Source organism: Lepidochelys kempii, chromosome 7 (genome assembly GCF_965140265.1).
Source record: "Lepidochelys kempii isolate rLepKem1 chromosome 7, rLepKem1.hap2, whole genome shotgun sequence".
Taxonomy (NCBI): Eukaryota; Metazoa; Chordata; order Testudines; family Cheloniidae; genus Lepidochelys; species Lepidochelys kempii.
The window spans coordinates 91910052-91936548 of NC_133262.1; the positions used below are offsets into that span (position 1 = coordinate 91910052).

At 43.3% G+C, this 26497-nt stretch overlaps 1 protein-coding gene across 7 annotated transcripts in view; it reads right to left on the reverse strand.

Annotated features, from left to right (window-relative positions):
* Window positions 1-26497, reverse strand: part of SLC16A12 (solute carrier family 16 member 12) — a 72202-nt gene extending 45705 nt beyond the window's left edge. For 3 of the 7 annotated variants that reach the window (XM_073353798.1, XM_073353789.1, XM_073353791.1), the window contains exons 1-2: window positions 12687-13227; window positions 12049-12113 (exon numbers count right to left, since the gene is read on the reverse strand). The gene's annotated coding sequence lies outside the window, so the exon portion shown is untranslated. The other 4 variants (XM_073353794.1, XM_073353792.1, XM_073353793.1 and 1 more) reach the window with 4 other exon arrangements.

Here is a 26497-nt window from a genome sequence, read left to right on the forward strand (position 1 = left end):
GCATGCTCCCCCAAGGTATAGAATGTCACAACATCAGAGGAGTGAAGTTCTGGAACAGCCTTCCAAGGAGAGGGGATGGTATGATGAGTTTTATATGGCTCATCCAAGACTGCTAGTAGCAAATATCTCCAATAGCTGGAGATGGGAGATTAGATGGGAAGGGCTCTGAGTTGCTACCGAGAATTCTTTCCCAGGTTTTGGGCTGGTGGGTCTCACCCACATGCTCAGGGTCTAACTGATCACTATCAGGATGGGGTCAGGAAGGAATTTTCCCCCAGGTCAGATCAGCACAGACTCTGGGGATTTTTCACCTTCCTCTGCACTGTGAGACATGGGTCACTTGCTGTTTTGAACTAGAGTAAATGGTGGATTCTCTTTAAATTGAATTCTTTGAATAATTATTTGAAGACTTCAGTAACTCAGCCAGAGGTTGGGGTCTATTACAGGAGTGGATGAACAAGGTTCTGTGGCCTGCCGTGTGCAGGAGATCAGACTAGATGATCATAATGTTCCTTCTGGCCTTAAAGTCTAAGAGAATCCTACAGCTAATTTTAACCCAGGTAGTTAGTCTAGTCCAGCGGTTCTCAAACTGTGGGTCAAGACCCCAAAGTGGGCCGCGAACCCTTTTTAATGGGGTTTCTAGGGCTGGCGTTAGACTTGCTGGGGCCTGGGGCTGAAGCTTGAGCCCAAAGCCAAAGCCTGAGCCCCACTGCCCAGTGCCAAAGCCTAAGGGCTTCAGCCTGGGGTGTCGAGGCTCAGGTTACAGCTGTTCCATCTGGGGCTGAAGTTCTTGGGCTTCAGTCTCCCCACCCTGGGTGGTGGGGCGCAGGCTTTGTCTTTGTCTCCCCTCCCCCTCCACCCTACCCAGGGCAGCAGGGCTCAGGTGGGCTCAGGCTTTGGTACCCCTTCCTGGGGTCGTGTAGTAATTTTTGTTGTTAGAAGTTTGAGAGCCCTGGTCTAGTCATTTGTCAATATACGTCAGCCTGTGAACTCAGGAGCACAGAAACAATAGAGAATAAGAAGCATCAGGCTCTTCTGGGACTAAACAACCATCCCCTTATCCTGTTATTCTTCTCAGTCTAGTTAACAAGATTCCATTACCATAACCCTTATTAAGTGAATCTATTTAACCTTCACCAGCTTATTACACAAGACATCAAGAGAAACAAGAATGATGCAATATCAGAGGACAGAGATTCTTACAAAAAAAGTTTAGATGGAAAAACATAAGATGACATTCCTAAAAATCGATTTTGTCTGATTTAGTTCAATTCTTCCCCTGAAATATTCAATGCCTCAGTGATCTCTTCAGGAAATTCTCCTATTTATAAAAATAAATTCATCCCATCAGAGAAGAGAAACTATTACTATGTGATTTACGTGAGCAATCACGTGACTAAATTCTAAATATTGAATATCTGAAAGGACTCACTCTGGACAGTTTTCAGATAAGCCATGGGCACATATATTGTATGTTCATAACTGTTTGGAAAAAATTATGAACAAACAAGTTAGTAGGAATTCCAATCTGCTTGTGGACAATTTATGGATAGAAAACAAGGACAGATCCAATAAATTCATTGTTCACAATGAATAGTACATCCAGCTCTGCTCTTATTTCTTGTCCAGTTAAGTGCAGCTTCAGTTTCTTTCTCCCTCTCCCCATTCATCCCCAACAATTTCTAACTGCCTTTCTTGTTCTGTATGTGGAAAAATATTGTAGTCATCTCTGGCTATGAACATTCTTTTTGAACCAAGTTCTTATTAGCTTGAAAGCCTCACCTGATTTATTATTAAAAAATTCAACTGTAAATGAATTATGCATCACAATTTAGGCATGTTTTAAAAGCCTGTGGGCCATATTCTGCTCTCAGTTATGCATGTACATTGACCTTCACCTACGTTACTGAATGCTGTTTATGGAGATGTGGATTATTTGTGAACAGTTTAATGACAAGTTGAAGAGTCATTCCCAAGAGGCTATGCTTCAGGACATCCTAGACTTTTGACCCAAATATGGCAATAAATAGAATGTCATGAGAACTGCACAACTATCAATAGTCCTTGTCTTCTGTCTGTATGCTGCATACAGTATGTATTTGTGTCTTTGGACAGTCAACTTCTTGGGGCAAGGACTGCGTGTTTTGCGAGATTTCATATGATCTACTTCATCAGCTGTAAACTGTTGCATTCATCTGTAAAAGAATTGCCTCCTGCTCCTTCTGAGGCAAGTAACCTCCCTTTTTCTCCTTAAAATTGATCCTTAAAAATATACTCCATGTGTTTACACTGTTGCACAAAGCCTTCCAATGTTATTCTTCTTGACAGCACCTTTATGTACTTCAGTTTTAACTAATGTCTTAGAGCAGATTACAGGGAACTGCTCTTTGATGTATTGGTGAAGTGCTTCATATGCTTACTGTATTCTATAAGTAATGGTCATAGCTCTTGCTCCTTAATCAGTCTAACCAAATGGCAGCCCTATATTCCAGGTTATCCGAAGTGCCTGGGATTTACTCTCTCAACAAAGCACAGGACAGAAAGTACAATCAATCCCCTAAGAAATCCTTTGGGAAATGCCTTTGTGATTCTGTCTTTGAGAATTTCCCAAGTGAAAGCTCTCACTTGGGAAGCATATTATTACTACCATCCATATCTTGCTGGCAGACATCAGATCCTGAAAACTATACCAGAAGGCATTTAGATGAAGGCTTCATTTCAACACAAGTTGTGTGTGTTTGGGTATTTTTGCCCAAAGCACAGCACAAACAAGAGCAGCATTATATAATGTGGCTTTATATCTACTCCCAAAAAATGACTATCCATCCACTAACTTCTCCAGCAACCAACTAGCTGTGTTGCATAACTCGGTTAGTTCATTTTAACTTTGCTACTGCAGCAGGGTAAATGAAATTAAAATTAATTGGATAAAATCCAACTACAGGTAAAAGGTGAGAGAATGACTCCAAATAGCAGAGAGTAGGCTAGTGGTGGACCAGCAACGTACAATAACACTAAATTTGAGGTTTTCTCATGCACCTCCACCCTACATTGTCCCTGCATAGTTTCCACATCTGGATCCCTAAGCAACCTGGAATGATTATTTTTTCAAACCCTGGGAGATTTGTATTGTGCACTACTGGATTAAAGAATGTCATCCAAGGACACAGTGCTTGTTTCTACAGGAAACAGGCTCTTGCTGGCATGCACAGTGATGTCTCTGTTGTGAAACTTTGTTGCCCTGCCAATTTACATCTCAGCCACATGCAAAAAGCAAAAACAAACTGAGGCAATACAGTTGTTCTCCATTAACATCCTGTTTTGAAGGCTGAGCATTTTCACATTTTTAAGGCAGTGTCTGTGTGGTGTGATGACATACCGTGCATATTTTTTCTCGTTGAAGGTTCTTTTTCTCCAAGCTGCAATGCTCCATACAGTATATTCTTCACTTTGTCAGATTCATTACTCTCATCTAATTGTATTCCATAGAGTCCCCATTTCTACTTTTGGTTTCAAATATGAATGTGACCCAAGCATAATGAAATAGAGGGAAAGTGACTGAAATTACGTAGACAGGAAAATTAGCAAATTTAAGCCCCAGTTCAACAGTAATATCTTCTTTCACATCACAAAACTGGGGCTTTCTGGGACCTCATATCAGACCCTGATGTGCAGAAGTTGCTTATTTTTGTATGAACCAGGCCCTTGCAGAGTAGAATTGCTGCTCAGACTCTTGCTCATCTGGTTTTCATTTCATGTGTCTTCACAGAGGGATTATTTTAAATCTCTACCACCACTTAAAACATAGATGTGTTTTTGCCAGCCAGCATACTGATATGATTGGTTTTTATTTACATTGTGCCATGACTATACCTGGAACAGCACAGGCTTCTTAGTCAAGAAGAGGCTGCAATTCTAATTAAATAAAAAACATAACAAAATGACAAAACATAGCCTGAACTGAAATGAGGAGTGCTGTGAGCTGAGGTGGAGGGGTGGGGGTGTCTAGAAGATACTGCTTATGGAAGTAAAGCTTTTCCCCAAAGAGCAAACTGGATTGGTTGAGTAGATCAGGCAGCTCAGACAGGATGACCTTTCCTTGGTGGATTCATTTTAAAGGGCTTATGGAAGAAATGTATTTTAAGAAGTGGTTTCTATGAGAGCAAGGTGCCCAGCTGGTGGGAAAGTTCTCCAGGCATATGATGCAGGATGAAAGATGGGCAGATGAGAGTGGGCAGACTGGCTCTGTCATCCAAATGAAAACATGTCTTCTGGAAAATCAGAATGTCTATAGCCAGAAAGAAGTGTTAACACAAACTGGTCTGGTCTACACAAAATGATAGCAGAGGAGGAGGGACAGAGAAAACTAAAATCTGTACAGTCTCAAATTGGAATATCCCAGGGAATCAGTTCCCTGAGCTTTGAGAAAAGCCATTACGCTGCAAACTGAAAATGTATTCCATGTGATTGAAAAGATGGCTTTTTGGCCTCATTAAACTCAGCTTTGTTAATGCATAAGGCTCCGATTCTTTCACAGAGGAAAGATGGAGTTCATAATAAAACCAGTAAAAATCACCTCACAATAAAATAACAGAAAAAGGAGAAAAGAAAAGGAAAATATTCCAACAGTAAAAGACTAGTAAAATCATTGACTCAAAATGACACTAACGAACTCTTCAGTTACCATCCTCTAAGTTCATTATTTCACCTTCTAAGAGCATCAAGTAGTTAAATGTATGAGTCTATAGAAGGGAGGCACAGACAAATAATTATGACACATACAAGGGAAAAAAATGAAAGCCTTGTTTGGTTTGTTACAAGTGCTTAGGAGCAGAAAAACAGAATACACCACTTTAGAAAGAACCTTGCAAACAAGACAGCTCAGTGCACAGGCTTTGCACCCAAAGTAAACTCTTAAATGGCATCATTTAATGCATGACAGACAACTGATCAGGTTTAACAGGGATAAGCAAACTGGTTCTAATAAAATCATACACACCTTGTGATCTCATTCGCCACAGCAGCTGTACAACTCTCAGCTGCACTGCAGGTCTGGCTGAGGGGAGAGGCCTTTGAGACTCCAACAGCAGGCTCATCTTTTGGCTAAGTTATCTTGCTGTTGAGCTAAGATTTACTGCCTCTGAAGTTTGCACAACTCCTAAGTCTACAGGTAACAAGTGCTGGATTTGGCCTCGACTATTGAAGGAGAGAGATCCTTCCTAGCTATATTTGAGTTCTGCAGGGCACTGTAACAAGCAGCCTGAGCAATCTGATCTCATGTATCAATCACTGTGTTAGCTAGGGACCATATGGTAAGTGAATGTGCAAGGTATTTGTTCTACAGGGCATCAACCCCTTCCCAGTGAAATAAAAATTGGGATTGTGTCTTGCTACTCTAAAACAAAGAATACAAGGATTTTTTTTTATACCCATCACTTTGATACTAGAGCACAGCTCCTAAAGGAGCTAGGTGTGGTCACATGGGTCCTACAAAGGGAAATTTTAGGCTTCTTCTTTTGTTTTATTGGTAAGGGGCCAATGCCTGCAATCCTTACCTAGTCTTCTCTACAACAAAACTCCCCCTGAAGTCAATGGGATAGCACTGACAGTGGCATTAGCAGTACCTTTTGTAAAGAGGGCAGGAAAAAGTGGGGGCGGGGCAGCAGAGAAGTGGATACTGCACCTCCCTTTCCCTGACTGGTGCAGAAGCCATCTGTGCTCCTGAGAGCTCCCAGAGGTATTGTGTCTCCCTGCAACACAATGGACCCCAGAGCTGCTGCTGGGCTTGGTGCTCCTGCATTCCAATCTACAATCCAGCCCAACTGAATTTTTGCCATAGTGAAGGCTGTGTAAGAACTGCAGAATTTTACCCAAGATCCCCAGCAGGAGTCACTCGTATTACATAGAGGACAGTGAAATGCACCAAACCTTAGACCACGAGACCACAGCCCTGATTAAAATTGAAATGGGATAAATATTGGCTAACACCAGCTGGGTCATCACATACAGTTGAACCTGAGGTCCTGCATGCTCAAGACTGATCAAGGTAGGCAATCCAGAAAAAGAGTGTGGCAGCTGCTTCCAAACCCAGTTTGAATTGATATGTGACCCTAGCGGCAATGGGACTCCCACCACAGCAAAGGGAGATCATCCTCTTGAGAAGAGCTGTACACCTTTGGGATTGGATAATCCAAGTGAAACAGCTGAAAAAACCCTACTCCAGGGATGAATGATAAAGCCAATGAGGTCTGTGGATCTATAACTTGTTTTTAAATATTCATTCTTGTTTAAGTTTCTTTATACAGGAAACAGGGAGATATGAAATATGAATACCATTTCTTTTAATGGATATCAGGATCTCCAAAGAAGGGGCTTCCAGGAAGATTTAAGATGAAACTACAGCGATGAAGAGCTGGAAAGACTGAGTAGCTTCAGGGAAAATAGTGGTTTCTTTATTCTAATAGCATTTCTCATTTCATGTTAGAAGACAGCAAATCAGTGATTCTTTACTTCTGTCTCAGGACTTTAATAGCAAGTAACTAATTCTGAACTTTCCACACGAGTATCAAATTCAGTTCCTGTTAGAAAATTACAGCAGGGATGACAAGAGGTCTCTTGAACTTAAATGAAATAGTAAGAAGTGGGATAGTTTTTACAATCACTGAAAATTACCCCTACAGCTCTCAATCTCTGAGCAATGAAGTATAGCAGTTTTTTTTATTGATATCCACATGGAACACCACAGAAATGTCTTTTGATGTAAATGCTTTGTAAGATGCTACAGCAGGATCATGTAGAAAGAATGTGTATCAGGCCAGAGCGGGAATAGAAATTTTAAAATACTGATATAAAAGCAACACATTTATTCCAGCCAGAAACCACTTACAGTGGATTTTGGAAGCTGCCGTGCCCCACTGACTTTTCCATCTCCTCGAGTGTGCTTCTAAATTAAAACATGACTAGTTGCATAATACTTTTAGAGTATGTAAAACTTTAACAGCACATCCACAGAATACTCAAAGTGCACAGAGTGTAACATTCTCATATGTAAGCAGGTTTCAGAGTGGTAGCCATGTTAGTCCATATCAGCAAAAGCAATGAGGAGTCCTTGTGGCACCTTCGAGACTAACATATTTATTTGGGCATAAGCTTTCGTGGGCTAAAACCCACTCCATGAATCTGATGAACTGGGTTCTAGCCCATGAAAGCTTATGCCCAAATAAATGCATTAGTCTCTAAGGTGCCACAAGGACTCCTCCTTGTTTTTTCATATGTAAGCAGTATACATTGTGACTAGGTAATTTTGCGTATTTTTCTGTATGCTTAGAGGCATCTCAGCATGCTTTACAAAAAGAGTATTGGTTATTATCTGGACATACTACACTCCTGGAGCCTTACAATTCCACCTGACTGGCAGAACACATTCCAGTGAATAACATTCAGTTCCTATCAATACAAAGATCCCTTCATGCATGACAGGTGGGATTGTAAAGAACAGTACAGTAAATGCCTCCTGAAATTGATTACAATTATCACCAAATACCTGTAAAGTAAAATCAACAAGGACAAGCATCTGCCAAATATACATAAAATTACATGCCTTTTTTTTGTGTGCAGTCACTATGGCTGCACACACCTGTTAACTGCATGCCCAAATGATCATATAAGGATGTTTGAGCATTCAATTACTTTTTTATTTCATACAAGTGCAGTAACTATATGCATAACTAAGGAAGGCAGTTCCCTGTGCATACCTAAAATATTTGAAAATCTCTCCCTACAGGCTTTATCTAAAGGATTTCAGCATTTGGCCCAGCCTTAACAGTCAGTAAAAGTGTACCTTTTTAAAGCCATGAGATGAATACTCAATGCCAAAAGCTGGACAAAATACTCTGTTTTCAAGCTTTTCCTCCCTGAATTTTTGTAGCTAAACCAATTTTGACAAAGCTTTGTAAAATAAAAATGCACTCTCTTGCATGGAGATATTTTTATTTCATGCCTTTCCCAGTCTTAATTTAAAGCAAAAGTTAATGAGTGAGTTTTAGAGTGCTTAAAATGGAGGCTTCTAAAGAAAATATTGACATACTCTCAATTAAAATGGTGTTGCCACATGCTCTCACAGGTAATGACAAAGTAAAAGATAGAATAGAAAGGAAAAATAGGGTATGAAATAAAATAGTGGAGAAAAAGTAATGAATGGATAATACTACAGACTATTTTTGTGAAAGACTGCATTGTAATGATGTTACATTAACAATAACAACATTATATACAATAAAGGCATAACAGACCTCTTTTGAGCAAATTGTAATCCTGCTACACTTCATTAAGTTTCATGTTTTCCCTGTAATTTCCCAGCATTAAAGGAAACGTTATTTCACTGACTCTGCAGGAACAGACATACAACAACAAATAGAATGTGGCTGCTCCAACTAGCTTGTTAATTCAATAAAATCAACGCAGTCAAAAGGTTATCACGCAAACGTACTTGAATTCATCCCAAATGTTTCATTAAGAGTCTACATTCTTGGAATTAAACAAGTTTAAAGGTAAACTAATGGCAAATTAATCAAAAAGTACTAGTTCAACCAAGGCTCATTATAAGTATTCTCATTTTGCTTTTTTGTTTTTTAGTTGAATTATCAAGCATGTACTAACTATATAGAGATACAAACAAATAATTGTTTAAAAGCTTTATAATGTAGGTAGGTTGGAAGGTATTTGCATATTTATATTACTTCATACTTATGGGTTGGCTCAATCCTGCAAGATGCTGAGCACTCAACTACCCCTAGCACTGAGGACCTCCCAGAAGGTTCTCAACATGATTGAGTCACCTTTTTTATTTTTATGGTTGTAATATCTCTATACAATAACATGGGCCACATTTAGCAATCCTTCATCACACAATTAATTCCATTGATTTCAATGGGTCTACTTCTATAAGTAAAGACCATGTGCATCACTAAGGTTTTGCATGATCAAGTCTTAGGTAATGAACTGACAGACAATTAATCCTCTCTGCACATATTACATACTACAGAAGCATAGCTCATGCTGCAAATGCTCCAATGTTCATTCTTATATTTGAAATAATTATTTCAAATAGAATTTGGAACAGGTACAGTTGCACAGGTATCCCAAGGAATAAGATAATTACATTCTGTGATACAATCAAAAAATGGTTCAACTATCCAAATTCCCAGGTGGTATCACTCATGGTTAATCATACTGATGTATTATAAACTGAAAAATTGAAAACAAATATGTTTTTTTTAAAAAAAATCTATCACAGTTCTGTGGTTGGAAACCACAAAAGTAGAGGGATTATGAAGATAATTCACTTAAAATATTAGTTAAGAAACTCATGTTATTCAAACTATTGGACTACAGGACAGAGCTTTTGTACAAGTTTGCCTTTTTATACAATCAGCAACAAAACTGTAAATATTGTAGAGCTGGTCAAAAAAAATGGGACTCAAATGATTTGGGGCGGCGGGGGTGTGTGTGTGTGAAAGTTTCATCCCACTTTTCCCATTGAAATTTTTTTAATTTTGAAATGTTTCTACTAGCTCCATAGCTAACTAGAAAATGGAATGAATTTCTCATACAATTTTTTATGAAATATGCCCATTTTAGTATAATATTTTCAAAGTTCAAAAGTTTTTAACCAGCTCTAAAATAGTCACATTTATAATTTTATACAACACTGCAGCAAACTATTTCCATATATGCAGGACTAAATATAGGTCTACCGCAACACACAGTGTCTTTAAAATCTCATCTCCAATACACTTACAGGAAGAGTGTTTGACAGAAAGCCCAGAATGCCAGCTTGTGGGACCTCTCACCCTCACATATGGAGTTAGTGCCACTGAATTTGATACAGGTACCTGTGCAGGACAATGCTACTTGATGTGAGTAACATAGCACAGCCCAGCCCCAAAGCAGCAATCCTCTTCCCACTGAATTCACTGGGCATTTTGCCTTTGAACTCAAGGGGAGAAAGCCGGACTCTGCCCTCTAACAGTTTTGCAAAGTGTGTTTTTGAAACTATTTCCCAGTTGAAACTCTTCCTAGCAGGTAAAGTTATCAGATATAAATCATGACATCCCTTTGTCTCAAAATAATGGGTTGCTTTGGTTCCTGCACTTTGCATGCAAGCAGGCAGAGAACAAGGCTGCCCTTTGCTCTGGTAGACCCCTGCCCATGCCCCCTCCAGTCGCCTCTGTACCTTGCCTCGCCCAGATAACACCACCACATCCTTATTCCTGAACCTGTTACGACAACCAAGGAAAAGCCACTTTCCCTAGGAAGTTTCCTAGCCGATCTAACTAGCGGAGCATTTGGAAACCTTCTTGCCTTTGGCCAGGGGCAACGAGTTACATGGGCCTATGGTGCCTGTGCTCCAGCAAATTCAGGGCCCAGGGGCCCGGCTCCATTGGGGACGGGTCTCTCCCCCGGCCCCGCATGCCTAGGGTGACCAGACAGCAAATGTGAAAAATCGGGATGGGGTGGGAGATAATAGGAGCCTAAGTAGGAAAAAGACCCCAAAATCGGGACCGTCCATATTAAATTGGGACATCTGGTCACCCTAGGCGCACTTCCCCCAGAGCGTCCCTGCCTGTGCCCTGGGCAGGGAGTGGCTGCCCTTCCTCACTGGCTGCAAAAGGGAGCAGTGCCGGCGGCACTGGAGAGGCAAGGGGGCTTCCTGTACCTGAAAGGGGCCCGGCCTCTAGGAGCATGTGCAGTGATGGTACCGGGTGAGTGTGCTGCCGGGGGGGAGCCCTTCCCTGGATCTCGCTGCTGCCAGCCGGGAAAGGGCTTGAGGGACCGTGGAGTCTTCCTCTCTGGCCCCAGCCCTGGGGCAGCCTGCCTGCACCCTAAACTCCTCATCCCCACCCCATCCTGCCTCAGAGCCTGCGCCCCCAGCCAGAGTCCTCACCCCCCCGCACACCAACCCTCTACCCCAGCCCTGAGCCCCCTCCTGCACTGTGAACCCTTCATCCCCCAGCCCCACCCCACAGCCCTCACCCCTGCACCTCAACCCTCTGCCCCCTTCCAAACCCCTCATCCCCAGCCCCACCCCAATCCTCTGCCCTAGCCCTGAGCCCCTCCCACACCCCAATCCCCTCATCCCCCCACACCGCAACCCTCTGCCCTAGCCCTGAGCCCCCTCCTGCACCATGAACCCTTCATTTCCCAGCCCCACCTTGCAGTCCTCACCCCCGCACCTCAACCCTCTGCCCTAGCCCTGAGCCACTCCCACACCCCTCATCCCCCCACATCCCAACCCTCTGCCCTAGCTCTGAGCCACTCCCACACCTCAACCCTCTGCCCTAGCCCTGAGCCACTTCCACACCCCTCATCCCCTCCACATCCCAACCCTCTGCCCTAGCCCTGAGCCCCTCCCACACCCCAACCCCCTCATCCCCCCACACCACAACCCTCTGCCCTAGCCCTGAGCCACTCCCACACCCCTCATCCCCCCCACACCGCAACCCTCTGCCCTAGCCCTGAGCCCCCTCCTGCACCATGAACCCTTCATTCCCCAGCCCCACCTTGCAGTCCTCACCCCCGCACCTCAACCCTCTGCCCTAGCCCTGAGCCACTCCCACACCCCTCATCCCAACCCTCTGCCCTAGCCCTGAATCCCTTCCCACACCCCAAACCCCTCATCCCCAGCCTACCCAGAGCCCTCACCCCCCTGCACCCCAACCCTCTACCCCAGCCCTGAGCCCCCTCCTGCACCGTGAACAACCTCCTCCCCAGCCCTCACCCCCACACCTCAACCCTCTGCCCTAGCCCTGAGCCCCCTTCCAAACCCCTCATCCCCAGCCCCACCCCAACCCTCTGCCCTAGCCCTGAGCCCCCTCCCATAGTCCAAACCCCTCATCCCCCCACGTTGTGTAATATAGGGAAACTGTTAAACACTTACTGTTTCCAGTCCACCTTTACATTCGTTTAAAATCTATATATCGGCTTACAAGGCAGGTGGGGAGGGAGAGACTTGGATCCGTTCTGGGCACCACCAAAAATTATACAAACCTGCGGCCCCTGCCATTGGCTGCCTTTGCACCTTGGACGTCTGCTCCTGCTAGGGGACTGGCTGCCTGACAACATGAACAGGGGTGGTAGGACAAGAGAGAGAAACTCTCTTCTCATTATACAAGCAACGATTCCGTTGAATTCCTCCCCTCTTCTTCTCCTTTCAAACCTCTGCCCTCATACCGGCGGCCCCTCTCCCCCCCACATCACAACCCTCAGCACGCACCCCGTTAGCCCACATTATCCCCAACACTCTCTCACACACACACACTCGCTTTCCCCCTCACCCAGTAGGGCCCCAGCCAATGACTAGGGCCGGTAGGTGCTATTGCAATACCAATAATAATGCATCTTCCCCCCCCCCCCCCAAACACATCCACACCCTTAACCCCACAGGTCTTTCCTCCGCTGCAGTCTCCCCCCCCCCCTCCACTCCACTCCACTCCACTCCACTCCCTTTAACACCCCGGATCCCTTTTCATCTCCTATCGCACCCTCTCCTCCTCCACCATCCCGCTGTCCCCCTCGCACCCAATCTCACCTCTCACCGCCCCCGCCTAGCCAGCCCTTCTCGGAAGAGCTGCCATAAAACCCTACCCCAAGGTCAAGCTCGGCACCGGGGACCCGGAGGCGCTTACCTGACGTGCGCTGCGGCCGCCGCAGGGTGACTGGGCTGAATCGCCCCGCACGGTCCGAGACGCCGTGTGGAAGAGGTGGCCAGGTCAGGGGTACACACAGCCTCCTCCTAGGGCTGCCCGGGGCGGCCAACTTCTGCTCGTGCCGATCCGTCGGGAACTAGGGAAGCCGCAGCAAAGTTACAGTGAAATCCTGGCCCCTAGCTCACTGGAATCGGATTACACCAACTCCCCTGGCCTCTGCTTACTTTACATGGGGCACCTTAAACTACAAGGATTTAATACAGACCGGGCTGAAAAGAGCTAAAGCTGATCTGGGTTGCCTCCCAGAGGGAAGGGGGAGAGTGCTTTTCTGGAAGGAGAGGCCAGGGTGTTCGTTTTTGCTTCCTGCATGCGGTGTTCTCTTTGATTCAGTAACGACTCGGATGTTAAAGAATTAACCAACAGAGCCCGCAAAATGTTGGCAAATGGATCTCTTTCAAAAGTACTTTACGTGCCACTTTAAGCAGCTGGTAAAGGATCGGAGAAAGTGCTGTGGATTTTAAAATAGAAAATCTGGCCAGATGAGCTGGCTGGCCATCTCTTTATTCACAGCAATGATCCTCACTTTACAACAACTGTCAGCTGCATTGGCCCCGGGAAGAGCCAGGGTCTGAAATACACGCTGCTCCTTATGTCAACTCTGTATTTGACAAAGAATTCTGGGAATTTACTTAAATCGATGGCCACCGTGGGAACAGTAGGGATAAACCCAGCGCCTTTCCCAACACTGCACTTCACTCAGAATTGCCCGTTAGTGCTAATACGTGGTTAAGGCAGGCAGGAGAGAAAGCGGAGATTAATTTAGGGAAGTGAATTATGCCTGGGCTGTCCAGGACTTGTCTAGGCTAAGAGTTATGGAGTAATGTTACCGCTTTTCTCTCACCCATTTTAGCATGGGTTAAAGCAAGGTGCCTTGTTTGCACTAGACTTCACAAACGTATCATATGTGCCAACATCACCTATCGAGTCTAGTCTAAACAAGGCCTATATTCAGCACAATAAACTCCTGTCTTCTGGGGCAAAAGTGTTTTTCAATCCAATTTTCTCAGATGAGTTAATTTAACTCAATTAAGATATCCTTTAAAACCCCCATAGACACTTCATTTGAGCTGGGTCACACTGAAGTGTAACAACCAGCTCTAAATACTTTAAAGGTGCATCCAAACTAAGAAAAAAAAAGTGTGGGGGTTAACCGGTTACTGTGTACTAGATAATACATGATAAAATCCCGCTGTGTGCAAGGCATATGTAATTTACACATGGTTAGCAAGTCGGAGATAAATACCAGTAGGGAGCCAAGGGTTTACTTTAGCCTCCTAAGGTATGAAAACCTACAAACTGAGCAAAAAGAAAAGGAGTACTTGTGGCACCTTAGAGACTAACCAATTTATTTGAGCATGAGCTTTCCTGAGCTACAGCTCACTTCATCGGATGCATACCATGGAAACTGCAGCAGACTTTATATACACACAGAGACCATGAAACAATACCTCCTCCACCCCACTGTCCTGCTGGTAATAGCTTATCTAAAGTGATCATCAAGTTGGGCCATTTCCAGCACAAATCCAGGTTTTCTCACCCTCCACCCCCCCACACACAAACTCACTCTCCTGCTGGTAATAGCCCATCCAAAGTGACAACTCTCTACACAGTGTGCATGATGTGGATGAGCTATTACCAGCAGGAGAGTGAGTTTGTGTGTGTGTTTTTTGGAGGGGGGTGAGAAAACCTGGATTTGTGCAGGAAATGGCCCACCTTGATTATCATGCACATTGTGTAGAGAGTTGTCACTTTGGATGGGCTATTACCAACAGGAGAGTGAGTTTGGAGGGGTGGGGGTGGAGGGTGAGAAAACCTGGATTTGTGCTGGAAATGGCCCAACTTGATGATCACTTTAGATAAGCTATTACCAGCAGGACAGTGGGGTGGGAGGAGGTATTGTTTCATGATCTCTGTGTGTATATAAAGTCTGCTGCAGTTTCCACGGCATGCATCCGATGAAGTGAGCTGTAGCTCACGAAAGCTTATGCTCAAATAAATTGGTTAGTCTCTAAGGTGCCACAAGTACTCCTTTTCTTTTGCGAATACCGACTAACACGGCTGTTACTCTGAAACCTACAAACTGAGGTGTCCCCATTAGGAAGTTACTACATTAGTGAATGTGGTAAAAAAGACACCAGGTGCTAAAACAACCTGAGGGGAGAAAGTCTCCTTATTTGTCCATCTAGACACAGCCTCAAAGGCCATTGTGCCTGTCTCATTTTTTTAAGCCCTCTGACTCTTGACAGATGAATTAGGTGTGGTTTTTTAAATTACTTTGGCTCAGTCAAATTAGTTTAACAGGATTAACAAGCCTCTTTAGTCTTAAGGAGCATTAAGGGCAAGTCTACACTGCAGTTGGATGCAAGCCCTCACAGACGCAGCCTGGTGCTCCAGGAACAGCTGCGTAGATGTTGTAGCCAGGGGTGGAGCAGGGGCTCTGAAGTCCTTCCCTCTCCTGCCCCAATCTTAAGAGCCCAAGTCACAAGACCAAAGCAACATCTACACAGCTATTTTTAGGGTGTTAGTGCAAGTCTGTGGGGCCCTGGACTGGAGGCTCATTCCCACATGCAGTGTAGACATACCCTAAAAGGGCTTCTCAGTTAATTCAATCCAGCTAATACAATTAGAAACATACCCTTTTTGCCCATCAAGACAGAGCCTATAGACAACCTTTGAACTTACCTCTTACTAACAGCAACTTCAGACTTTTCTTTAACTCACTTAAGAAAAAAAACATCAACTACATCCGATGAAGTGAGCTGTAGCTCACGAAAGCTTATGCTCAAATAAATTGGTTAGGAGTACTTGTGGCACCTTAGAGACTGTTCTTTTTGCGGATACAGACTAACACGGCTGCTACTCTGAAACCTGTCAGTACTTCACTCAATAGGACGCAGATAGTGTTAAGAACATGGGCTGATTAACCAATAGTAATTTCCCCATGTATGAATATCAGGGTCACCTTTTTCCTGTGTCTGCTTGCAATTAAATTTAATTAAATGTTAATTTTGATGTATTCTGCTCAAACATCCAGGGTAGAATATGGATAAATTTTTCCTTAGGATGCATTTTTAAGCTGCGCCAAATGCACTTTGTTCATATGGATAGGTCCACCTTTTAGTATTTCCATTAATTGTAATACATAAATAATAGGATATTGCCCATGTGAGGATGCCTCCTTATTTCAATGTGCATGGATAACGTGCTATACTGCATAAATCTCTAAACATCATGGTAAGTGTACATTTATGAGTTGGACTGCTAGCATTGATTCTGAATGCTTAGAGCCTGACTTAGAAACCACTGAACCCAATGGAAAGATTCCCACAGACTTCAATGGGCTTTGGGCCCTAGATTCAAACTCTTGGAACAACATGCTCAAATGCGAGCAGCCTTTCATTTATCTAAAGAAGATAAACTGAGTTGCACGCTGAATACTGCATGTGGATTTTTCAGATGAAATCTGGGCCCTTTCAGCTCTACATGGACATTAAAAATCCCATGGCACTTACTATAGGAATATGAGCAAAGTAAGGCCAACATTTTCCCTCCTCCGCTGCTATTCAGTGTGGATTGTTCGGTAGCTGTCCTCCATCCCAGACCTGGCTCCCTGTCAGTGGTGGTGTGTGTAATTTACAAAAAGCAAGTGCAATACTCCCATTGACTTTAGTGGTGCAGACGCAGGACCTAGGAAAAGACCTATGTTGTGTATTTATTACACTGCTTCTTCAGAGTAAATGCCAAATCTTGGGCCCCATACCCAGCACAAGTAACTGCAGTATGGGCGCAGCAGGAGAAATTCTTCTCCCCAGGTTATGGAGCTACTCTGCAGGGACACTGCAATCCAAAGGCGAGGGTAGCATATTTGTCTTCCAGCCCTGACAACACATGCCCTACCTTCATCTGAACCCTATGTTCAGGCATGCATGTGGAGTGGGCCCTGCATTGCACAGGGGGTACTGCCTGAATACCTCTTCTCTTGTACTGTGGAATCACCCCAATTCTGCTGCCAGGGGTGCTCAGCCTGGGGCTGGACTTGCCGCAAGTACAGAACCGATAGGGGGTCATTTAAAAAAAATATATAAATACAAGAGTTGTATTATTTGGTGAGGTTCAGATTATTCTGGTTTCTGGCCTTAAACTAAAACCCCGTCATGTTATCTTAGTATTAAAAGTCTTTCTGCACCGAGAACTCATGATTTAGTAGTAGAGTTAATACAATGTGTGAGAGCACCTCTGTTGGGCATCCAGCTTTTTAATACTGCATTGTGAGGAACCCTTGATTACCATTAGAGATGCTCTTCTTAGACTGGCCTGAAGCTCAAGAGGCATGAGTTCTATTCCTGCCTCTACCACACACTTCTCGTGTATCTTTCAGCAAATGGTTTAGGCAGTGCCTGCACTCAGAGGAGCCGATTTTGTGATTTCCCCTGGGGATGCTGGACCCCGGCTCCACCTCAGTCCCTGCCCCCACTCCACTCCTTCCCTCAAGCCCCCACCCTCACCCAGCCTCTTCCTGCCCTATTCCACCCCCTTGCCCTGTCTCTTCCTGCTCCTGCTCCCCCCCCTTACCCCAATGCCTCCTGCATGCCACTGAACAGCTGATCGCTGTGGGCAGGAGGCGCCGATCCAAGGGGCTGCTGAGTACACCCTATTTTATTTCTGTGAATACTCAAACGCTGGAGTATCCACAAAAGTCAGCGCCTACGCCTACACTGGCCTTTATCCTCAACGACAACAATAATGGTGGTGATCTAGCCAACAGCTGGTATTTCATTTGTGTTGACGAGACAGTTCTCTACTTCATACAATAGGGATAATAATACTTCCCTACCACTCTGAGGTGTTGTAAGGATATGTTCAGCTATGAAGATAGTAAGCACCATAAAAAAAACTACACGTGTACATAAATAAATACATCACCAAATAAATAAAGCAACAACATTACAGGGATTGGGAATACATGGACATCTTGTAAGGGAGCTACAGTCTGCTGCACTAGAAAATGACAATTTAACAAATCATGTAACTTGTTTACATCATGTGTATATATAGTGGTCAGTAATAGTTGGGGCTGAGATATGACTGGCTAGAGTAACATACATGACTTCATTGAGTCATTCAGGAACTCGAAGAAATTCTCCATGGCAATAAGAATGTTGCAGGATTTTGTCCTACATTCATGTCTTTCTGACAGGTTTCCCCAGGTTACTCATGGACATTTTTTGCCCATGCACATTTCACTTTTTGCTGCATGAGAAGTAATACTTTGAGATGTTACAGGAAGCAGTTTAACAATAATGGAAATGGAATTCACTTTGATCCCTCCACTGCCCTCTCTAAAATTTTCTATTCATATCAAAGGAACACATTCATTTACCTGGAATACTTGGCTGTGAAAAAAGTGTGTTTCCTGGAATATAGTTTTTAGCTCGTTTAGTTTTCTGTCCATGTGGGATAGAGCATGAAAACTCAAGTTTTTCAAACCCCTTCTGAAACCAGTATGATGCAACACCTAGCAAACAGAAGCCATGATGCTAGAAATTGCCAGATGAGTGAGGTCAACGCTTTTGGAAAGTTTGGGCGGGCAGTAAATGCTCACAGTATAGAATATCATTAGCTGTCTCACACAGATAAGTGTACACTAATGTTAATATTTCACCTACAGCAATTATTTGTGGTAAACTCCCTCCCCGTCCCATAAAACCTCCCTAGGCCAGGTTTAAAGGATATATTTTAATGGTGTATTTAGGCCAACATTTTAAAAAGTGGACACTGATTTCAGGTGCCTCCATTTTTGGATGCCCTGCCTGTGACACCTTGAAACTACAGGCAGTGCTTGGACTTACGACACAATTGGTTCCTGAAAATCGTGTCTTGAGTCAAAACGTCATAACTCAGAATACATTTTCCCATAGGAACAATGTTATAAGTGGGGGATTGGTTCCTGAACCAAGGCCTGATATTTTCACAAAAATAACCCAGACTTTTTAACTCAATTATAGACGAGTAATATAGCTGCATTAATGTATTTATATTGTAAATAGCAATTATATGGACATAAAAATCACAAGCTAAAAATACATAAAGAAATACTGCACATTACCCCTAAATGATCTAAAAAGCAGAGACAAATTTTAAAGCCTTAAAAAAAAATTTATATACACCTTGTCTTCATCATTCCTGGGTGTTGCTGATCTTGTCATTTGATTTGTAGGTTAAGAAACCTACTGAAGGAATGAAAGAGATGGGTCACCTTCTTCTGAGCTCATGGGTGGGTCTAATTGGGTGGAGTTTTCAGGAGGTTTGAGGTGATTTGGAAGGACTTTGAGATTACTTTGCTGGACTTTTTAAAGGGCTCTTGGCTGGAGTCTTCTCAGGAGTCCTGGCTGCAGGTTTTTCTGGAGTCTTGTTTGCTTTCTTAAAGAAAGTCCAAGGAAGTTTGGACAGATGTTCTCTTTTTTTCCTTGAAAATTTCTCTGTAGCAGCTGTACATGTTGGATGTGCCCCTATTCACAGATGCACTGTGTTCAATGTTGGGGTCATGTTCCTCGAACAGGGACATGGCAGCTTCCAAATATTGAAATGCCTCAGCCAACACTTCTGATGTCAAGACTTTACGAGGTGGAGTGTCTTCAACAGTGAATACATCATCTTCTTGCTCTGCCACTTCTTGCTGTTCTAATTCAATGAGGTCCTCATTAGTTAATTCTTCAGAATGTGATGCCAGCAAAGCATCAACATCCTCTGGTGCAATGTCTAAGTTGAGTTCTTTGCCCATTTCAGCAACATCTTTGGTCACCTCTTCAACAGTGTCTGTAAAGCCTTGGAAGTCAGACAAACTCAGGACACAATTTCCCCCCAAACACCATTCAAATTTGCTTGTTTAACTTCACTCCATGCCGCTCAGATGTTCTTAACTGCATGGTAAATATTAAAGCCCTTCCAGAATTCCTTCCAAACTGGTCCACCTTCCTTTTCAGTTGCTCTGATGGCCTGGGTAAATGTGCTCCTAACATAGTAGGCCTTGAAGGATGCAGTTATCCCCTGGGGTATGGATTGCAACAATGAGGTGGTGTTGGGGGGCAGAAACACCACTTTGATATCAGGATGCATGTCATCAAGGATGGTTGAATGACCAGAAGGATGGTTGGATGACCAGAAGGATTGTCAAGGATTAACAATGCTTAAATGCAAGACTGTTTTTGTTGCAATAATCCCTGACACTTGGCACAAAGTGGTGATTAAACCAGTCCTCAAAAATGTTCTTATTGACCCATGTCTTAGGATTGGATTTCCATATCACTGGGAGAAATGCTTTGGAATATCCCTTCAAAACCCTGTGGTTTTCCAAATGGTACACAAGCTGCAAAGGTTTAAGTTTAAAGTCACCTGCAGAATTTGCACCGAGCAAAAGAGTGAGCCTATCTTTAGCAGTTTTGTACCCTGGCATGGATTTCTCTTCTTTGGGAATGTAAGTTCTTGACAGCATTTTTTCCCCAAAAGAGCCCAGTTTTATCAACATTAAAAACTTCCTGAGCACGATACCCACCCTCTTCAATTATCTCAGCCAATGTCTCAGGAAAAGCATGAACTGCCTCCTCATCAGCACTGGCAGCTTCACCTGAGACTCTGATGTTATGCAAATTGACTCTGGCTTTAAAAACACATAAACCACCCCCTACTGGCATTAAAAGGCTCAGCATTAGAACTCTCCCCCTATTGTTTCTTTATTAGATCATCATAAAGACTCCTAGCCTTTTCCTGAATTATGCCTAAACTCACAGGAGCATGGTGTTTATTTTGATCCTCCAGCCAAACGATTAACAATTTCTCAACTTGAGCAATAAGTCCAACATGCTGCTTAGTTATCAAGTTGATTGCATAGGAACTGAGCCCTTAACATGTTCTTCTTAGAAGAACAATCATCAGATTTATGCTTTTCTGCCATTATTAATGGCAAAGAAACACAAAATTTTAAGATGAAGTTTGGAAACACAAAGATTCACCACGTAAAAATGGCATCGGAAGAGCAACTGACCATCTTAAGCCAGGAAGATGAGCAGCACACAATGTTAATGTGCACGTATGAACATATTAACTTGTTCGCTGGCGTGGCATTGCATCAGATCAAGTGTCGTAAATTCGACACAGACATCAGAAAGTCAAAACAGGGTGTCAATTTGTAAATGTCATCAGTGCCGTTCATCATAACTCAAACATTGTAAAGTCGAGGACTGCCTGTAGTTTTCATGGGCGCTAAGCACCACAACTCCATTTGAAATCAGGGGGTGTTTGGGTCCTCAGCATCTCTGAAAGTCAGGCCCAAGGTCTCAGGCTGGACATCCATAAATAGAATTCCCTATCTGCACCTATAACTCAAACCTGGGCACCTTTGGAACATGTAATTCTTAACTCCTTATAGTCAAGGCCAGTAAGGAAAGGCTCTTATGACCAAATCACATAGTTTTTCTTCGCTATTTATTGGACTTCAGTGGGAAATCAGAAGATAGTGTAAATCCAACACCAGAATACACTGCAGCCTCAAAAATACATAAATGCATCAATCACATCTCCAGTTCCATTAGATACATTTAGATAAAATGTACAGGGGTTGATCTGTAAACAAAAAAAATTAGAAAAAAAGTTTAAGGAAGAGATGTCCACAGTATGGAATTAAGACAATTATTTGTGCTAGCTGAAATCTTGGTTAGAGAGGAAAAAAAGAAATATGAGAAGTTAACAAGAGCTTAATATTTACCCTCCTATACTGTTGTGGGATTAGAAATCACTGCATGTCTCTTCACAGACCATTTTACATACATCTCAGCACCACTTTCCTACATCTCTGAAAGAGTTATCAGTTAGAGCCTTTTAGATAGGATAGGTTAAATATAGGCAGATCAATTTTTAATATTAGTTTAACAAAAATATCTATTTCCATTCAGTAATTATCAGCTTCCATACTTTAAAACTGGATCTGAGAAAGTACTGAAGTGATTTCTTATTCTTTTCACTCTGTGCTAGCTTGAATACCAAAAAGCCTGAAAGGGAAAACCCTCTAGGCATTGTCAACACTGGGAAAATGCATCTGGTTAGAAACTGTTAACTAACTTGATGTTAGACACTGTTGCACTTTCCTTGTATACTTAGGGCCTGATCATGTCAGGTGATGACCATCTCCAGTGAAGTAAGTTCAAGAGCTGCTCATCACATTTCAAGACTGACCCCTTAAAGAACAACTCCAGTTCATGGGTTTCCAGCCAGTTAACCCCAGATTAAAGGCTAGATAGAGCCCATTTCCATAATCAGGTTGAGGTGTTGCTTTGTACTATTGAAGGCTGGCAGCCTCAGGGGCACAGCCACTGCTTTTTTGCTCTTCCTTGGGGCAGTCTGTGATATGGCTTGGCATGTTCTTCCACAGACATGGAGTTAGTAGTTCATACTGTATAAGAAATGACACAACACTACAAGACAAGATTCTGTCTGGCTCTTACAGAGTGGGGGCTGGGGAGGAGAGGGCAAGGACCTCTCTCCCTTCACCTGGCCTTGAAGGATGGCAATGAGAGGCAAAATTGCAGTTCCACTGCTGAGGACAAAGGCCTGCTCCTTCCCTACTGGGTGTGCAGTACCCAACCGGGGGGAGGGAGAAGATAGAGGTGAAGCCATGGCCCTCTCCCTATTCCACACCAGTACATTAATTTCATTTTACAGATGGAGAAACTGAGGCTCTTGAACTGGTTTTCAATCCGTAAAATGCTGATAATACTAATTACCCACCTTCCTCTGAAAAGTGCCCACCAACTGGCCTGCTTGAACTGGGCAAAGCTGCCACTCTCAATGTGAGATGTGGTGTGCAGGAAAGACAATCTCACAAGGAACCTTCAGGAACTAGCTACCAGACTGCCACCCATTAATAAAAGATCTACATTTCAAGTGAAGGGGGATCATACAGAATGAACTAGCAAAAGAAATGGCATACTGTTTCCTAAACAGCCTTTTCACTCAGCTCTGGGAAAGCAAAGACGGATGGGGAAGCGTATGTCAGACTCACCCTACTCTTTTCTCAGCATTTTACAGGCACGAATAACTAAAATCCGGGGTAATGATGCCATCTAGTGGTAAAAGTGGCATACAGCCGGAGCGCTGAACATCAGACACATCACTGTGGTTTTATGTGTGGAGGAGAAAGAAGAGGGTTTAGGTGTCATAGTTCCATCCAGGGAAAAAATGTTATAAAAACAGAGAGCTTGTAGGTCAGCATGAATCAATGTTTCCATTTGTATCAACAATTTTTCCCCACACAGTTTTTCCACCGCACAAGCATGTAAGTGAAGGATTCCAAGCAAACCCACCTATGTATTTTTGGAGACAGCCCTGAAAAACATGAGACGTTAATCTTATGCTGGAGAGGGTTCCCCCTTCTTTCAGCTTTTGGTGAAAGAGGACTTGAAATTGGTCCCATCTGGGTCCGTGGGAGGCATCCTGCACAATTCTTGGATGACATGTACCAGTCACCATCTACACACGTGAAACCTAAAGCCTTCCCTTGGTAAAAAATATTGAGTGTTGTCTTGGCTCTCGCTGGTATATGAACTATATCTTATAGCTGCTGTAAGAACATGCATTGCATGCAGGGAATGGATGGGTCTGGAAACTGGTAACAGACAACTCCTTTCATTGATAGGTTACTGGTTCAAGCCAAGCCTGAATAGGTTGTTATGGACTGAAGAGCATTTCTCTGTGGTGGCTGTTTATTGTGCTTTATAAAAAAAGAGTGGGTAGATTTTAGTCCATTTCCTAGTGGGCAAGTGTCCACATCACTAAACTGACCACCACACCTGGCAATCTTGTTGGTAGGCTAAGCAGAAAAGTCAAGGTCTGAAAAGGAACAGAAACAAAACTTTCCTCCAAAACGCAGGCTCAGGCAAATGAGCAGGCTGGTGAGGGGAAGCTTGCCCTTCCCAACTTGTTTTGTGGATAAAGGGGTTTCAGCCTCTGGATCTGTCGCCAACACTAACATAAGAACTGCCATACAGGGTCAGACCATCTAGCCCAGTATTCTGTCTTCCACCAGTGGCCACTGTCAGGTGCTTCAGAGAGAATAAATAGAACAGGCAATCCTGAAGTGATTCATCCACTGTCTTCTACTCCTAGCTTCTGGCAAACAGAGGCTAAGAACACTCAGAGCACAGTGTTACATACCTGCCCATCCTGGCTAATAGCCATCAATGGACGTATCCTCCATGAACTTATCTAGTTCTTTTTTTAACTCGGTTATAATTTTGGCCTTCACAGCACCCCCTGGCATCCAGTTCCACAGGTTGACTGTGTGTTGTATGGAAAAGTACTTCCTTATGTTTGTTTTAAACATGCTCCCTATTACTTTCATTGGGTGACCCCTGGTTCTTGTGTTCTATGACGAGGTAAAAAACACTTCCTTGTTCACTTTCTTCACACCAGTCACCATTTTATAGATCTCTATCATATCCTGTCAGTCATCTCTTTTCCAAGCTGAAAAGTCCCAGTCTTGCTAACTTCACAGCTTATGAAGCCACTTATTGTATAATGTCGTCACACAACCACCCCCTGCCCCCACACACAAACACACTGTGATGTCAGGAGGGATCCTTCTTGCCCCAGCCTAGTAAACGATCTAATAACTCAAGATGTGAGGTTGATAGACTACCGGGAAAAGGCACATGAGATGTAAATAGAATAAACATTTTGTGACAAAGCTCCGACTTTGTCTCAGTGGGTCCCACACTTCATGGCAGATTTTGCTAGCCTCAGAGGCTCACTGTGAGCCTCCATGTAGCCCTTCTCTCTCTAGAGGCAAGGGTCACAGCCTACTGAGCCATTTTCATCATAAGACAGCAAGGAAGGTGAGGAAAAGCTTTCCTCCCTCGCACAATTTTTGTTGTCTCCCAGTCTCAGTGATTAGTCAGAGAGGGGAGGGGGGAGCCAGGGCACACCCTCTACTCTGGGCTCCAGTCCAGGGATCCTGATAGTAGCAGCTCTTGGTAGCTGACTTTTTTGGAAACAGGACAAGTACAATTCCCTGGGCCACTTCCTCAATATCTACTTCACCCTTACCTCAGAGCCTCCTTTCTTGTGCCTGATAAGGTTTATACGGCTCCATTTCTCCAGCAGCATGGCTCCTTTCTACAGCTCCTGACAAACACACCCCACCTGACTAGGTGGGAGGCTTTTAACTAGTTTCAGCCAGCCCCTGATTGGCTTCAGGTGTCCCAATCAACCTAGCTGCTTTTGAAAGGATCTGAATTGGCCCCAGGTGTCTTGATTAACCTGGAGCAACTGCCATTTGGTTACCATAGTAACAGGGATTCGTTTAGCCTGGGGCTAACATACCTGTTTCTCACTTCTTACTTTCCTATAGCCATCTGGCCTTGCCCCATCACAATTTTTAAAATGTCACCACCACTGAATCGTAAGAGATAACGCTGTTCAAATTTGTCCAGGAAAGTACAATCACTTTGCATATCTGCTTTGTAACAAACTTTTGTTTGGAAGATTACTTCTCAATGGCCTAGTAATAGAGTAGAGAAGTTAAATAAATAATGTTAGAGATTCAAAAACTCTGCCTGGGGAAAAGGTGACTACTACTTACAGAAAGAAAGAAAGACAAAGACAGAAAGAAAAAGTCAACTTACATTTATGCTTCTTCACCCAGATCAAAGCCCAAGTCACCCCAAAGGATCATCTTTAGAGAAACGGCAACTTTTCAAACACGGTTCCAGCTCTGACAATGGAGAAACATCATGGTAGAACACCACAGGAAACTATGGATGTCCATTAACTCCTGCCTATCTGAAAATGCGGAATGCAGTCTGTCAAGTGAGATGAGGTCAATGCCTGGTCCTGGGGCTCTCATTAAGAACAAGCCTTCGCCTCCCCCGCATAGTCCCTCCCTACTCAAACTTTAAAGAGGCTGATCATGCATAGCAGAGTTGTCCATGCTGTACAAGGGTAGACAACAATGCCTACTGGAGGAACGATACCAGTTTTCTCCAGTACTTGAAGGAACAGAGGGATCTTTTATACCTTCAGTCGGTGGCTGAGATAGAAAAGGAAATGATGAGAAACACAGAGATCAAGGCAAGAATCCTCATCTCTGTTTCCTGTGTCTGATGACTATTTCAGGATTATTCGTCACTATGACCTTTTTTTGGTGAAAGTCGTAAACTAACTCAGGAGACTTCAGCTAAACTTTAACCTATCTGAATTCTGAGCTGTCTGCTGTAGCCAAGAGCAAATATGCTGAACTCTAGCTGAGTAACAGCATGATCCTTTTCAAAAGGCCATATCTTCTTAGAATAACACAGATTTGTTTAGTCAAATACACTTGAGTTGAGGCTGCTCTAAAAGCTAACAGGATTCCAGTAACTGATACTGGCATTTCTGTTAAATATATTCATGTCTCTTTATCAAAACTCCTTTTGCCATCTAATTACAATGATGCAGGGTCCCATCTCCAATTTGAAGTCAGTTCTTTGAGTTAATAGACAATTTTAGAGTTGGCTGAAAATTTTCAACCAAAAATAAAAAAAGGGGGGGAGGGCAGATTTTCTGGTGAAAAATTTCCCCAATTTTCATTCAGCTCCAGTAATTTTATTTCCATTTTATCTGAGACTTTCATTTCCAAACTAAGCCTAAGGAGAGAGCAAGAAAACAGCCTTTTCCTTTGGAGAAATTATTCTATTTTTTCC